Raw genomic sequence first — 14,336 nt, 5'->3', positions numbered from 1 at the left:
ATCCTGCTTCTGTTTCATTTCCTCTTCCCTTTTGCTCCTGTTCGCCCCTAATTCTGCCCTTTTGAGCATCCGTGATTATAATCGCTCAACCATTGGTGGCCGTGCCTGCTGTTGTCTGGACCCCAAGTTCTGGAACTCCCTGCCCAAGCCTCTCCGCTTCTCTACCTCACTTTCTTCCTTCAACACACTACTTAAACAAGTGCGAGGAGCTCATGGACTTCTTTGTCTCAAAGATTGAGACCATCCGATCAGCTGCCTCTGCTAGTTCCTTTCTTTCCCCTAGCCCACAGGGCCAAACTTCCTGAGGTTCCCCCTGCCCCAGTCCTGAACTCGCATCTCTCTCGTTTCTCTCTGATCTCCCCTCTTGACCTCTCCACACTCATCTTGTCCACGAGACCCACTTCCTGCTCCCTTGACCCTATTCTCACTAAACTGCTGACTACACAACGTCCTTTTCTGGCTGCCATGTTAGCTGACATTGTTAACGGTTCTCTCTCTTCAGGTCATCAATATCATAGGCAGTCACTCGAACAAGGATGACTTGCTTCCACATGGGTTCACAGATGTTTCAATGAAGGACCCGATATTCCAGACCTGAACTCCAATTGAAGAGGTGGAAGATGCCTGTGCTTGGATCAGGTACTGTCCCGCTCTCCTTCAAATCTGCCATCGTCACCCCTTTCCTCAAAAAAACTCAACTCTTTACCCCACTGTGTTTGCAAGCTACCACCCATCTTCAACCTCCCTTTCCTCTCCAAAGTCCTTGAATGTGTTGTCGCCTCCCAAATCCGTGCCCATCTTTTCCGGAACTCCATGTTTGAATCCCTTCAATCTGGTTTCTACTATGCCATAGTACCGAAACGGCCCACATCAAAGTCATAAATTACATCCTTTGTGACTGTGACAAAGGTATACTATCCCTCTTCGTCCTTCTCCACCTGTCTGCAGCCTTTGACATAGTTGACCACTCCATCCTCCTCCTACGCCTCTCCGTCAATGTCCAGCTGGGTGAGACTGCAGGTGCCTGGTTCCATTCTTATCTATCTCATCGTAGCCAGAAACTCTCCTGCAATGGCGTCCCTTCCCACCCCCGCATGATTACCTCTGGTGTCCCCCTAAGGATCTATCCTTGGCCTCATCTACATGTTGCCCCTTGGCGATATCATCTGAAAACATGGCATAAGCTTTTACATGTACGCTGACGACACCCAGCTCTACCTCTCCATCACTTCTCTCGAAGACCCCTCCACGGTCTCTAAATTGTCAGACTGCTTGTCTGACATCCAGTTCTAGATGAACAGAAATGTTTCCAATTAAATATTGGAAAGACAGAAGCCATTGTCTTTGTTCCCCGCCACAAACTGCATTCCCTAGCCACTCCATCCACTCCCTAGCATCTATCTGAAGCTAAACTAGACTGTTCACAACCTAGGTATCATATTTGACTCTGAAATGAGCTTCCAGCGACATATCCACGGCATAACCATGACCACCTATTTCCATCTCTAACATTGCCCTTCTCCGTCCGTGCCTCAGCTCATTCACTGCTGAAACCCTCATCCATGCCTTTGTTACCTCTAGACTTGACTACTCCAACGCACTCCTGGCTGGCCTCCCACATTCTACCCTACGTAAACTAGAGGTGATCCAAAACTCGGCTGCCCGTGTCCTAACTCGCACCAAGTCCCGCTCACCCATCACCCCTATGCTGATTTCTGGTTAAGCAATGCCTCAATTTAAAAATTCTTATCCCTGTTTGCAAATCCCTCCATGGCCTTGCCCCTTCCTATCTTTGTAATCTCCTTCAGCCCTACAACTCCACAAAATGTCTGCGCTCCGCAAATTCTGCCCTCCTGAGCATTGCTCAAACATTGGTGGCCGTGCCTTCAGCTGCCTAGGCCCCAAGCTCTTGAACTCCTTCCCTAAACCTCTCCGCCTCTCTTTCCTTCTTTAAGATGCTCCTTAAAACCTACCTCTTTGACCAAGTATTTGGTCATCTGCTGTAATTTCTTCTTATGTGGGTCGGTGTCAAATTTATTTGTTTTGTCTTAAAACATGCTTGTGAAGTGCCTTAGGACGTTTCACTACATTAAAGGCGCTATATAAATACAAGTTGTTGTTCTTTCTGCTTCGTAAGAATATTTATGTCAATTTTACAGGATTTGGGGTAGATTTTTGTCTTCACCACCTAGGTGGTAATCTGTCAGAGTTGACTGCCCATTCAATTTATATTGTGCTGAAATCAATTCATGCCAGAAGAATGTCCTTTGAGTTCATGGAGAATCTGGGGTGATTTGCCATCGCTGAAATGCCCCGGACCCCTAGGCTGCTCCCCCTTCCAATACTCGAGAGTTCATTGCGCTGCTTTATTTTTTGAAGCTACGATCCCTTTAAGTAGTTTCAGTGTTTTATCCATTGCAGCTGCACATCACTTCTTTCCATCCCTCCAGAAGTGGTAAACCAGTCAGGAATTATTTCCTGGTTTCCATAGATGGGCACAGTGTGAATAACCTACCCGTGCTGGTATTTCTGAGAATTACTGTTCTCCAGGGTGTGAATACCCTTCCTGTGCGGGTGTATTTGAGAGTTACTATTCCCCAGGGTGTGAATACCCTTCCTGTGCGGATGTATTTGCGGTTACTGTTCTCCAGGGTGTGAATACCCTTCCTGTGCGGGTGTATTTGAGAGTTATTGTTCTCCAGGTTGTGAATACCCTTCCTGTGAGGGTGTATTTGCGATTGCTATTCCCCAGGGTGTGAATACCCTTCCTGTGCGGGTGTATTTGAGAGGTACTGTTCTCTAGGGTGTGAATACCCTTCCTGTGCGGGTGTATTTGCGATTACTGTTCTCCAGGGTGTGAATACCCTTCCTGTGCGGTTGTATTTGAGAGTTACTGCTCTCCAGGGTGTGAATACCCTTCCTGTGCGGGTGTATTTGAGAGTTACTGCTCTCCAGGGTGTGAATACCCTTCCTGTGCGGGTGTATTTGCGATTACTGTTCTCCAGGGTGTGAATACCCTTCCTGTGCGGTTGTATTTGAGAGTTACTGCTCTCCAGGGTGTGAATACCCTTCCTGTGCGGGTGTATTTGAGAGTTACTGCTCTCCAGGGTGTGAATACCCTTCCTGTGCGGATGTATTTGAGAGTTACTGCTCTCCAGGGTGTGAATACCCTTCCTGTGCGGTTGTATTTGAGAGTTACTGCTCTCCAGGGTGTGAATACCCTTCCTGTGCGGTTGTATTTGAGAGTTACTGCTCTCCAGGGTGTGAATACCCTTCCTGTGCGGGTGTATTTGAGAGTTACTGCTCTCCAGGGTGTGAATACCCTTCCTGTGCGGGTGTATTTGAGAGTTACTGCTCTCCAGGGTGTGAATACCCTTCCTGTGCGGGTGTATTTGCGATTACTGCTCTCCAGGGTGTGAATACCCTTCCTGTGCGGGTGTATTTGCGATTACTGCTCTCCAGGGTGTGAATACCCTTCCTGTGTGGGTGTATTTGAGAGGTACTGTTCTCGAGGGTGTGAATACCCTTCCTGTGCGGGTGTATTTGCGATTACTGTTCTCCAGGGGGTGAATACCCTTCCTGTGCGGGTGTATTTGAGAGTTACTGCTATCCAGGGTGTGAATACCCTTCCTGTGCGGGTGTATTTGAGAGTTACTGCTATCCAGGGTGTGAATACCCTTCCTGTGCGGGTGTATTTGAGAGTTACTGCTCTCCAGGGTGTGAATACCCTTCCTGTACGGGTGCATTTGAGAGTTACTGCTCTCCAGGGTGTGAATACCCTTCCTGTGAGGGTGTATTTGCGATTACTGTTCTCCAGGGTGTGAATACCCTTCCTGTGCGGGTGTATTTGCGATTACTGTTCTCCAGGGTGTGAATACCCTTCCTGTGAGGGTGTATTTGCGATTACTGTTCTCCAGGGTGTGAATACCCTTCCTGTGAGGGTGTATTTGCGATTACTGCTCTCCAGGGTGTGAATACCCTTCCTGTGCGGGTGTATTTGAGTTACTGCTCTCCCGGGTGTGAATCACAGCATCATGGAATGATGCAGCACAGGAGGCCATTCTGCCCATCGAGCATGTGCCGGTCCTTTGCTGGAGTTGATGCAGTTTTCCCGCTCTTTCCCCACAGCCCTGTATTGTTTCCCTGCCGGTATTTGCACAATTCCCTTTTGAGAGTTACTATTGAATCTGCTCCCATCGTCCTTTCTGGCCGAGAATTCCCGATCCCGGCCCCTCGCTGGGAGAATTTCTCCTCCTGCTTCTTTCCCAATCTGTGTCCTCTGCTCCCCGAGCCTCCAGCCCGGCAAACACGGCCTCCCGCTTCCCTCTCAGCCCCTCCATGATTGAACTGCTCTCACAAACTCTCCCTGAAGCTGCGGTCAGTCCGGGCTCTCATTTGTTGTCAATGATCCGGGTCCCGGGACCGCCCCCACCCGCGGCTGCGTTCATCTCCCCATCGGGACTACATTACCCAGCCCGCCTCGCGCCCCGCGCCTGCGCACAGTAAGGAGCGGGAGACGGCAAGAGGGGGAGCCGGGCCGCGGTGCCCCCTGGGAGTTGTAGTTCCCCTGACCCCGCGCGCTCACAAGGCGGCGGTTGGCGGTTGTAGCCCACGCGCGGCGGGCAGTGTGAGTGAGGGAGCGCGGGCGGCGGTCCGGGACCCCAGTGAGGTCGGTGCACCAGCACTGTCCCTTCGGGCTCACTCTTTATTGTGAGTTGTTGCTGGCCACATGCTCCATTTGCTCCTTTTGTAGGGACTCTATTATTTCCCCGACCACCCATGTTAAGTTATTCAGGTCTATCACTCCTTGGACATGTTCTGTCCTCCTTCTCAAATATCAGTCTTACCTTCACTGTCCACAACTGCTCGGGAACTAAAAACAAAAAATGCTGGAAATCTCAGCGGGTCGGGAAGCATCTGCGTGGAGAGAAGCAGAGTTAATGTTTCGGGTCAACGACCCTTCGTCAGAACTGGAGAGTGTTCGGAAAGAACAGGTTCTTAAGGAGCTCTGATAGGGAGGGCGGGGAGAGGGGAAGAAAGAGCAAAAGGGAAGGTCTGTGATAGGGTGGAAGGCAGGAGAGATTAGAGAGACAGAAGGGATGATGGGGAGTTAGAAAAAGGTTAGTCCAGATAGGGTGTGAATGGTGGAATAATGACCAGCTGCCATTGGAGACAGAGAGGGAACAAAACATAAGCCGGAGGAGGAGGGAAAGGGAGCCAAAGATGTGCAGAGGTTATGCTCTGAAATTGTTGAACTCGATGTTGAGTCCAGAAGGTCTAAACAAAAGATTAAGTGTTGTTCTTCGAGCTTGCGTTGAGCTTCATAGGACTCCGAGGTCGGAGATATCAGAGTGGGAATTGAGTGGAGAATTAAAGTGACAGGCAACCGGAAGCTCAGGGTCACACTTCCAGACTGAGTTCCTTGGGAACTACACTTTTTTCTAACGAATTATTAAATATGTGTAGTAATGCCTCTGCTGTCTCTTCCGTAGATTCTTTTAAAATGCGCGGATGTAATCTGTCCAGACCAGGGGTTTTATCCTCTTTGAGTTTGATTAGTTTATTTAATATATCTCCTCTTTTTGTTATAAATGTATTTATTTCATTACTAATCTCATCATCCAATGTTGTGTCCACCTGTTCTATCTCCCTGGTAAATACAGAAGCAAAGTAATGATTTAATATTTCTCTCGCTGCCAGTGGTATTATCCTATCCATCCCTTAGAGGCCCTATTCCCATCCCAGCCTTCCTTTTTAAATTTATGTGCCTGTAAAATATTTTGCTATTTTGTTTTATATTCCTTGATCATTTAATTTCATAGTTCCTCTTTGCCTTCCTAAATGTTTTTTTGACTTATCTCTAATCTCTTCGTATTCTCCCTCATCGGGCTCTCCGCTGCTGTCCATGTCCTTAACATTGCCTCTTTCCTTGCCCTCAATTTTCCCTATGGCTTTATTCATCCATGGCGTGTCATCAGTGTTTAGCTTATTCTTGTTTTTTTTAAGCGGACTCTGTTGAACACTGTTTTAAATGTTTCCAGTTGCTGTCTATGGCATTGTTTGCCAATATTGTTATCCACTTTATTTTTTCAAGTTCTATTCTCAGTCCCTCAAAATCAGCATTTCTCCAATCTATTATCCTGGTCTTTGTCATACTTGTGTCCTTATGAATTATTATCTTAAAGCGTATTATATGATAGTCAATATTTTTACTACTTTTACTTCTCTTATCTGCTCTGGTTCATTCCCCATAACTAGGTCCAAATGCAAATCCTTCCTTGCTGGGCTCTTTACATATTGGGTTAGAAAGGAGTCCTGTACACATTGTAGGAACTCCATTTTCTTATCCCCATTACCTACCTCTTCAGTCGAATTAATATCGGAGTAGTTGAAATCTCCTATGATTATTATGTTATGTTTTTTACTGAGTGTCAGTTGTGGCTCAGTGAGTAGCACACTCGCCTCATAGTCAGAAGGTTGTGGCTTCAAATCCACTCCAAGGACTTGAGCACATAAATATAGGCTGACACTTCGGTGCAGTGCTGAGGGAGTGCTCCACTTTCGGAGGTGTCATCTTTTGGTCAAGACTTTAAACCGAGGCACCGTCTGCTCTCTCAGGTGGATGAAAAAGATCCCACGGCATTATTTCGAAGACGAGCAGGGGAGTTATCCCTGGTGTCCTGGCCAATATAATCCTCAATCAATGTAACAAAAACAGATGATCTGGTCATTACCACATTGCTGTTTGTGGGAGCTTGCTGTGCCCAAACTGGCTGCCGCGTTTCGCACATTACAACAGTGACTACACTCCAAAAGTACTTAATTGACTGTAAAGCTCTTTGAGACGTCCGGTGGTTGTGAAAAACGCTATATAAATGTAAGTCTTTCTTTCTTTGATTTCCCTAATTTGCATATTTCTCCTCCACCTCCCTTCCACTATTGGGTGGTCTGTAGATTAACCCCATCAGTGTGTTTGATCCTTTGTTATCTTTTATCTCTATCCACATGGATTCTATTTCTGTCTTGCTGGTAGCTGTGTCACTTTTTTCTATTGTCATTATGTTATCCCAAATAAGCTACTCCATCTCCCCTTTTTCGCCCTGTATCTTTTGTAAATGTGTTATACCCTGCAATGGTTAATTCCCAGTCCTGATTTTTCTGTACCCATGTCTCAGTAATCCCTATTATGTCTGGCTACTTGCAACACACAATTGCCTCCAGCTCTCCTGTTTTATTACGGACACTGTGCATTGATATACAGATAGTTTCACTCATTTTTAATAGCAGTTCCTCTCTCTATTTTTAATCATCCTTTTATTTCCTGTTTGAAAACTCTGTTTATTCCCTGGCAATCAATGTACCCACCCAACCTCCCATTACTTTATTCTTTCCTGTTTTGTTTATATTTAGGCTGGTTTCATTTCTTGTAGATCTTTAAAGACTTTGCCATCTCCGCGTTTGCCCTTTCCGCTAGGTCATGGGTCTCATGGAGCTCATCCCATCAGTACAGCTCCTGCCTGTCCAGTACCGGTGCCAGTGTCCCATGAAAAGGAACCCCTCTTTCCCACAATAGCCCTTTAGCCACGTGTTAATTCTCCTGATTAAATAAATATTTGGTAGGATACAAGACCTGTACAGGGCAAGAGTTCCACGTGTGTAATTAAACAACCTTGGTCAACAAGGGAAGTGAGAGATAGTATCAAACTAAAAGAAAGGGCTGATATGAAGGCAAAGAACAGGAGCGATCCCATGGACTGGGAGAGATATAAAGATCAGCAAAGGGTACAAAGAAAGTGGTGAGAGCTGCAAAAAGGGAATACGAGAAAAACGTGTGAGGGATATCAAGAACAACATGAAAGATTTTTCCAAATGTATTGAGAGAAGGTGGCTCAGTGCAATGTGAGCCCCTTGTTGACAGATACAGGTCATATTGTAATTGGAAATCAGCAAATGGCAAACTTCCTAAACACTTACCTTTTATCGGTCTTCACAGTAGAGGATAAGGGTAAAGTACCAGAAATACAAGGAAAACTCAAAATACATCAATGGGAGGAACTAACTAGATTTCAATACAAGTTACAAAAATGGAGATGGAGAAACCAATGAGATTAAAGACAGACAAATCTCTAAAACCCGATGTTTTCCACCCCAGGGTATTAAAAGAAGTCGGTGAAGAAATTGGAGATGCTTTAGTCATGATCTTCCAAAACACTCTCGCGTCAGGAATTGTCCCTTTTGGATTGGAAAACTGCCAATGTCATACCATTATTTAAGACGGGTAGGTTCGACTCTGCTTAGACCCAATCTGGAGTACGGTGTTCAGTTCTGGGCACCGCACCACAGGGAGGATATATTGGGCTTGGAGCGGGTGCAGCACAGATTGACATACTGGGGTTAAAATAGTAAAATTATGAGGACAGGCTGCACAGACTGGGCTTGTATTCCCTTGAGAATAGAAGATTAAGGGGTGATCTAATTGAGGTGTTTAAGATGATCAAAGGAGTTGATAGGGTAGACAGAATGTCACTATTTCCTCTGGTGCGGGAGTCCAGAACAAGGGAGCATAGCCTTATAATTAGAGCTAAGCCATTCAGGGGTGATGTCAGGGAGCACTACTTCACACAAAGGGTGGTGAAAAACTGGAACACTCTTTCCCCAAAATACTGTTGAGGCTGCAACAACAACAAGCTGTATTTATATAGGGCTAAACTTTCCTTTCGTTTTCGGCGGGTTCTCGTCGATTTTCTCGGTGGTACAGCTGTTTTTCCGCCCGACGAAAGTTTCCCCGTAAGTTTTTTAATGGTATCGCCCAAATCTGATAACACCCGCCGACGTGCAATGCTGAGAAAATCGCCAGGGCGTAAGTTTGGCCTCAACGGAAGCCCGTCCAGATCGCCGAGGGAACCGCCCTGTGAAAGCTGCTTAAACAGAGCGGTAGGTGAGTACTTTGCAAACAAAGCTAAGTTAAAGGTTCTTTATTTATTTAAATTTTAAATGGCGATTATGTGTAAAAGTGTCTTGGGAATATTTTTAAACTTTGTTTTTAAGTGAAATGTTTTTTTAAGTTTTCCCCCCTCCCTAGGCCCAACCGTAGCCTCGGACTAAATTTTTTAAAAAGCACCTGTTTTACTTTCCCCTTAACCGCCAAGAATAGTGGTGCAAGACCCATTTTCTCGCCGGGCAATTAGTTTTAACTTAACCGTGGAAATTTTCGCCAGCGTTACTTGCCAAATGTTAGCGGTTTTTCTGGGCGGGCAATCGGGTGTTGAGGGGCTCTCGGGAAAGTCTAGCCCATAGTGCCTTTAACGTAGTGAAACCCCCCACAAGGCACTTCGCGGTGAGTATTATGAGACAAAAAATTTGACACCGAGCCACGGAAGAAGAAATTAGGGCAGGTGACCAAAAGCTTGGCCAAAGATGTAGGTTTTAAAGAGATCTTGAAGGAGGAAAGAGAGGTAGACAGGTAGAGGGGTTTAGGCAGGGAATTCCAGAGTTTAGGGCCGAGGCAACAGAAGGTACGGCCACCAATGATTGAGCGATTATAATCAGGGATGTTCAGGAGGGCAGAATTAGAGGAGCACAGACATCTCGGGTTGGGGGTGGGAGGTTGTGGGGCTGAAGGAGTTGCAAAGATAGGGAAGGTCGAGGCCATGGAGGGATTTGAAAACAAGGATGAGAATTTTGAAATGGAGGTGTTGCTTTACTGGGAGTCAGTGTAGGTCAGCGAGCACAGGAATGATGGGTGAGTGTAAGGTAGACAACGTAGGGTAGAATGCGGGAGGACAGTCAGGAGTGCATTAGAATAGTCAAATTGAGAGGTAACAAAGACATGGATGAGGGTTTCAGCATCGGATGAGCTGAGGTAAGGGCGGAGATGGGTGATATGCAGATGGAAATAGGCAGTCTTAGTTATGCTGCAGATATGTGGTCAAAAGCTCATTTTAGGGTCAAAATGATAGCAAGGTTGCGAACAGTCTGGTTTAGCCTCAGTCAGAAGTTGGGGAGAGGGATGGAGTCAGTGGCTAGGGAACGGAGTTTGTGGCGGGGACCAAAAACAATGGCTTCAGTCTTCCTAATATTCAATTGGAGAAAATTTCTGCTCATCCAGAACTGGATGTTGGACAAGCAGTCTGACAATTTAGAGATCTTGGCGGGGTTGAGAGAAGTGGTAGTGAGGTAGAGCTGGGTGTCATCAGCATACATGTGGAAACTGATGCTGTGCATTCAGATGATGTCGCCAAGGGGCAAAATGAGAAATAGGATAGATCCTTGGAGGACACCAGGGGTAACGATGCGGGAGTGGGAAGAGAAGCCATTGCAGGTATTTCTCTGGCTACGATTAGATAGATAGGAATGGTCAATTGCAGGTGAATTGAAAATGTCAAAACTGTGATTGATAGATTTTTGTTAAGCAAGGGTATTAGGGGTTTTGGAACAAAGGAGGGTAGATAGAGGTAAGATACAGATCAGCCATGATTAAGTTAAATGGCAGAACAGGCTTGAGGGGTTCAATTCCCTCCTCCTGTTCCTATGTTTATCAAGGGATATGGATCAAAGGCAGGTAAATTGAGTTGAGGTACAGATCAGCCATCATATAATTAAATAGAATGGGCTTGAGGGACTGAATTGCCTCCACTTGTTGCTGTAAATGTATATAACTACTTAACATCATTGGTAGGATACAAACAATCCCATCACTGCCCATCGTCCATGCACTCTGTTCTCTAGGTTGTAACCACGTGGAAACCTGTTATTGTATTCTAACACAGCAAGTCATTGTAACCTAAATGAAACCCAAGGGTTTGCCAAATACTGTTTCATCAATGTGAAGCCCTTTTCACTGGATGGGTCAATCCATGACATCACAGGGCAAGGCTCCCCCTCACACTGTACACCACAGCGAGGTCGGACATCACAGTGAGGTCAGACATCACAATTGGTTTGTAAATTGGAAAGTTGAGGCAGGAGCTAGATGAGACATGACTAGATGGAAATGATGGCACAGAAATTCACCTGAAGGACTGCAATGGTTTTGGAAAGGATAGAGTAGGCCAAAGGGGAGGTGGGGTTGCTATTTTTATCAGTGAGAATCTAACAGCTAGAGAGAGACTTAATATTGCCTCATCAGGCTCAGCTGAGGCTATCTGGGTTCAAGTGGACCCAGCTCACGGGCAGGGATTAATTATCGGTAATTGTTATAGGCTCCCGGGTCAGACACTTGAACGTGATGAGTTATTATGGAAACTGATCACTGATGCTTTTAATATAAAATGCCACCTTTGTGTGATGGGTGATTTTAATTTTCCTGGCATTCAGTGACATGATGGTTTACCTGCTGTTGTGGTGGGAAATACAGCTGAAAAATTTACTGAAAATATACAAGACTGTTTCCTGACTCAATACGCCGGGAGTGCGGTTTATCGCCGGGAGTGCGGATTATCGCTGGGAGAGTAGGAATAAACGGGTCTTTTTCGAGGTGGCAGGCAGTGACTCGTGGGGTACCACAGGGATCAGTGCTTGGGCCCCAGCTATTCACAATATATATAAATGATTTGGATGAGGGAGCCCAATGTAATATTTCCAAGTTTGCTGACAACACAAAACTAGGTGGGATTGTGAGTTGTGAGGAGGATGTAAAGACACTGCAAGGTGATTTAGATAGATTGAGTGAGTGGGCAAACACATGGCAGATGCAGTATAATGTGGATAAATGTGAAGTTATCCACTTTGGTAGGAAAAACATAAGGACAAAGTATTATTTAAATGGTGATGGCTTGGGAAATATAGATGTACAGAGGGACCTGGGTGTCCTTGTACACCAGTCATTGAAAGCAAATATGCAGGTGCAGCAAGCAGTTAGGAAGGCAAATGGTATGTTGGCCTTCATTGCAAGAGGATTTAAGTACAGGAGCAAGGATGTCTTACTACAGTTATACAGGGCCTTGGTGAGACCGTGTATTGTGTGCAGTTTTGGTCTCCTTACCTAAGAAAGGATATACTTGCCATAGAGGGAAGGTTCATCAGACTGATTCCTGGGATGGCAGGACTGTCGTATGAGGAGAGATTGGGTCGACTAGGCCTGTATTCACTCGAGTTTAGAAGAATGAGAGGGGATTTCATTGAAACGTATAAAATTCTGACTGGGTTATAAAATTCTGACTGGGTTGGATAGACTGGATGTGGGGAGGATGTTTCCCCTGGCTGGGAAGTCTAGAACAAAGGATCACAGTCTCAGGATACGGGGTAGGAAATTTAGGACGAGATGAAGAGAAATGTTTTCACTCAGGGTGGTGAACCTGTGGAATTCTCTACCATAGAAGGCTGTGGAGGCCAAGTCACTGAATATATTTAAGAGGGAGATAGATAGATTTCTAGACACAAAAGGCATCAAGGGGTATGGGGAGAAAGCGGGAATATGGTGTTGAGATAGAGGATCAGCCATGATCATATTGAATGGCGGTGCAGACTCGAAGGACCAAATGGCTTACTACTGTTCCTATTTTCTGTTTCTATGTTTATCGCCGGGGATTTATCTCTGAGGATTTCCGGGAGTGCGGTTTATCGCCGGGGGTGCGGATTATTATAATACCGAGCTATATGGATGTCCTTCACCCTCAATGGTAAGTGTATAATTATAATCTGAAGGACAGAATTGCTGAGTGGTTTCCCATGGGGAGATACCTGGCCCATTGGAAACAGGGATCTGAAGATTACAGGTGTGCTGCCCTGCACGGCCACCCTATGTAATTGCTGCAAGCATCCAATCACCAGTCCAGTAAGATTTGAAGTGCTCTGAATAGCCCCAAAGTTGCAAGGTGAGATGTGTCAGCCAAGTTACCATTCATCATGTGTGAGCTCAGACAGTTGGCAGGCTTATCAACTGTAGAAGCATCACAGGCAAGCCTGCGCTTGTCCCCATACAACCGCCACTCACACATTGACCCAACAGGAGCTAAATCAGGATATGATGCAAGTCAGCAGATAATGGGGAACTGTGGCAGCTTTTCTCTCCCTCGAGCGGGGAAGGGGAGGGTGGAAGGCTGAAGATCAATTGCATGTTCTCTTCTTCAATCCACCGCCTTCTGACTCACAGGCGAGAGTAAAACCAACTGTGACACAAACAATAACTGGGCAGTGAGGGGGTTTCAAGTTGTAACTTAGCTTTTCCACCAGTAATTATAGCAATAGTGGTTAAATTATGGGACAAGTAATCCAGAGGCCTGCACTAATAATCTGGAGACGTGAGTTCAAATCCCACCTCAGTAGCTGCGGAATTTAAATTTAGTTAAATTTAAAAAAAAATCTGAAATAAAAAGCTAGTGTCAGTACTAATGACCATAAACATAAGAACATAAGAAATAGGAACAGGAGTAGGCCATCTAGTCCCTCGAGCCTGCTCCGCCATTCAATAAGATCATGGCTGATCTGGTCGTGGACTCCGCTCCACTTACCCGCCCTCTCCCCGTAACCCTTAATTCCCTTATTGGTTAAAAATCTATCTATCTGTGACTTGAAAACATTCAATGAGCCAGCCTCAACTGCTTCCTTGGGCAGAGAATTCCACAGATTCACAACCCTCTGGGAGAAGAAATTCTTTCTCAACTCGGTTTTAAATTGGCTCCTCTGTATTTTGAGGCTGTGCCCCCTAGTTCTAGTCTCCCCCACCAATGGAAATAACCTCTCTGCCTCTATCTTGTCTATCCCTTTCATGATTTTAAATGTTTCTATAAAATCACCCCTCATCCTTCTGAACTCCAAGGAGTAAAGACCCAGTCTACTCAATCTATCATCATAAGGTAACCCCCTCATCTCCGGAATCAGACTAGTGAATCGTCTCTGTACCCCTTCCAAAGCTAGTATATCCTTCCTTAAGTAAGGTGACCAAAACTGCATGCAGTACTCCAGGTGCGGCCTTACCAATACCTTATACAGTTGCAGCAACACGTCCCTGCTTTTGTACTCCATCCCTCTCGCAATGAAGGCCAACATTCCATTTGCCTTCCTGATTACCTGCTGCACCTGCAAACTAACCTTTTGGGATTCATGCACAAGGATCCAAAAGAGTTTCATGCACAAGGACCCCCAGGTCCCACTGCACCACAGCATGTTGTAATTTCTCCCCATTCAAATAATATTCCCTTTTACTGTTTTTTTTCCCAAGGTGGATGACCTCACACTTTCCGACATTGTATTCCATCTGCCAAACCTTAGCCCATTCGCTTAACCTATCCAAATCTTGCAGCCTCTCTGAGTCCTCTACACAGCCCGCTTTCCCACTAATCTTAGTGTCATCTGCAAATTTTGTTGCACTACACTCTGTCCCCTCTTCTAGGTCA

This window comes from Pristiophorus japonicus, chromosome 19, assembly GCF_044704955.1.
Source record: "Pristiophorus japonicus isolate sPriJap1 chromosome 19, sPriJap1.hap1, whole genome shotgun sequence".
Taxonomy (NCBI): Eukaryota; Metazoa; Chordata; class Chondrichthyes; family Pristiophoridae; genus Pristiophorus; species Pristiophorus japonicus.
This window is presented reverse-complemented; position numbering follows the sequence as displayed.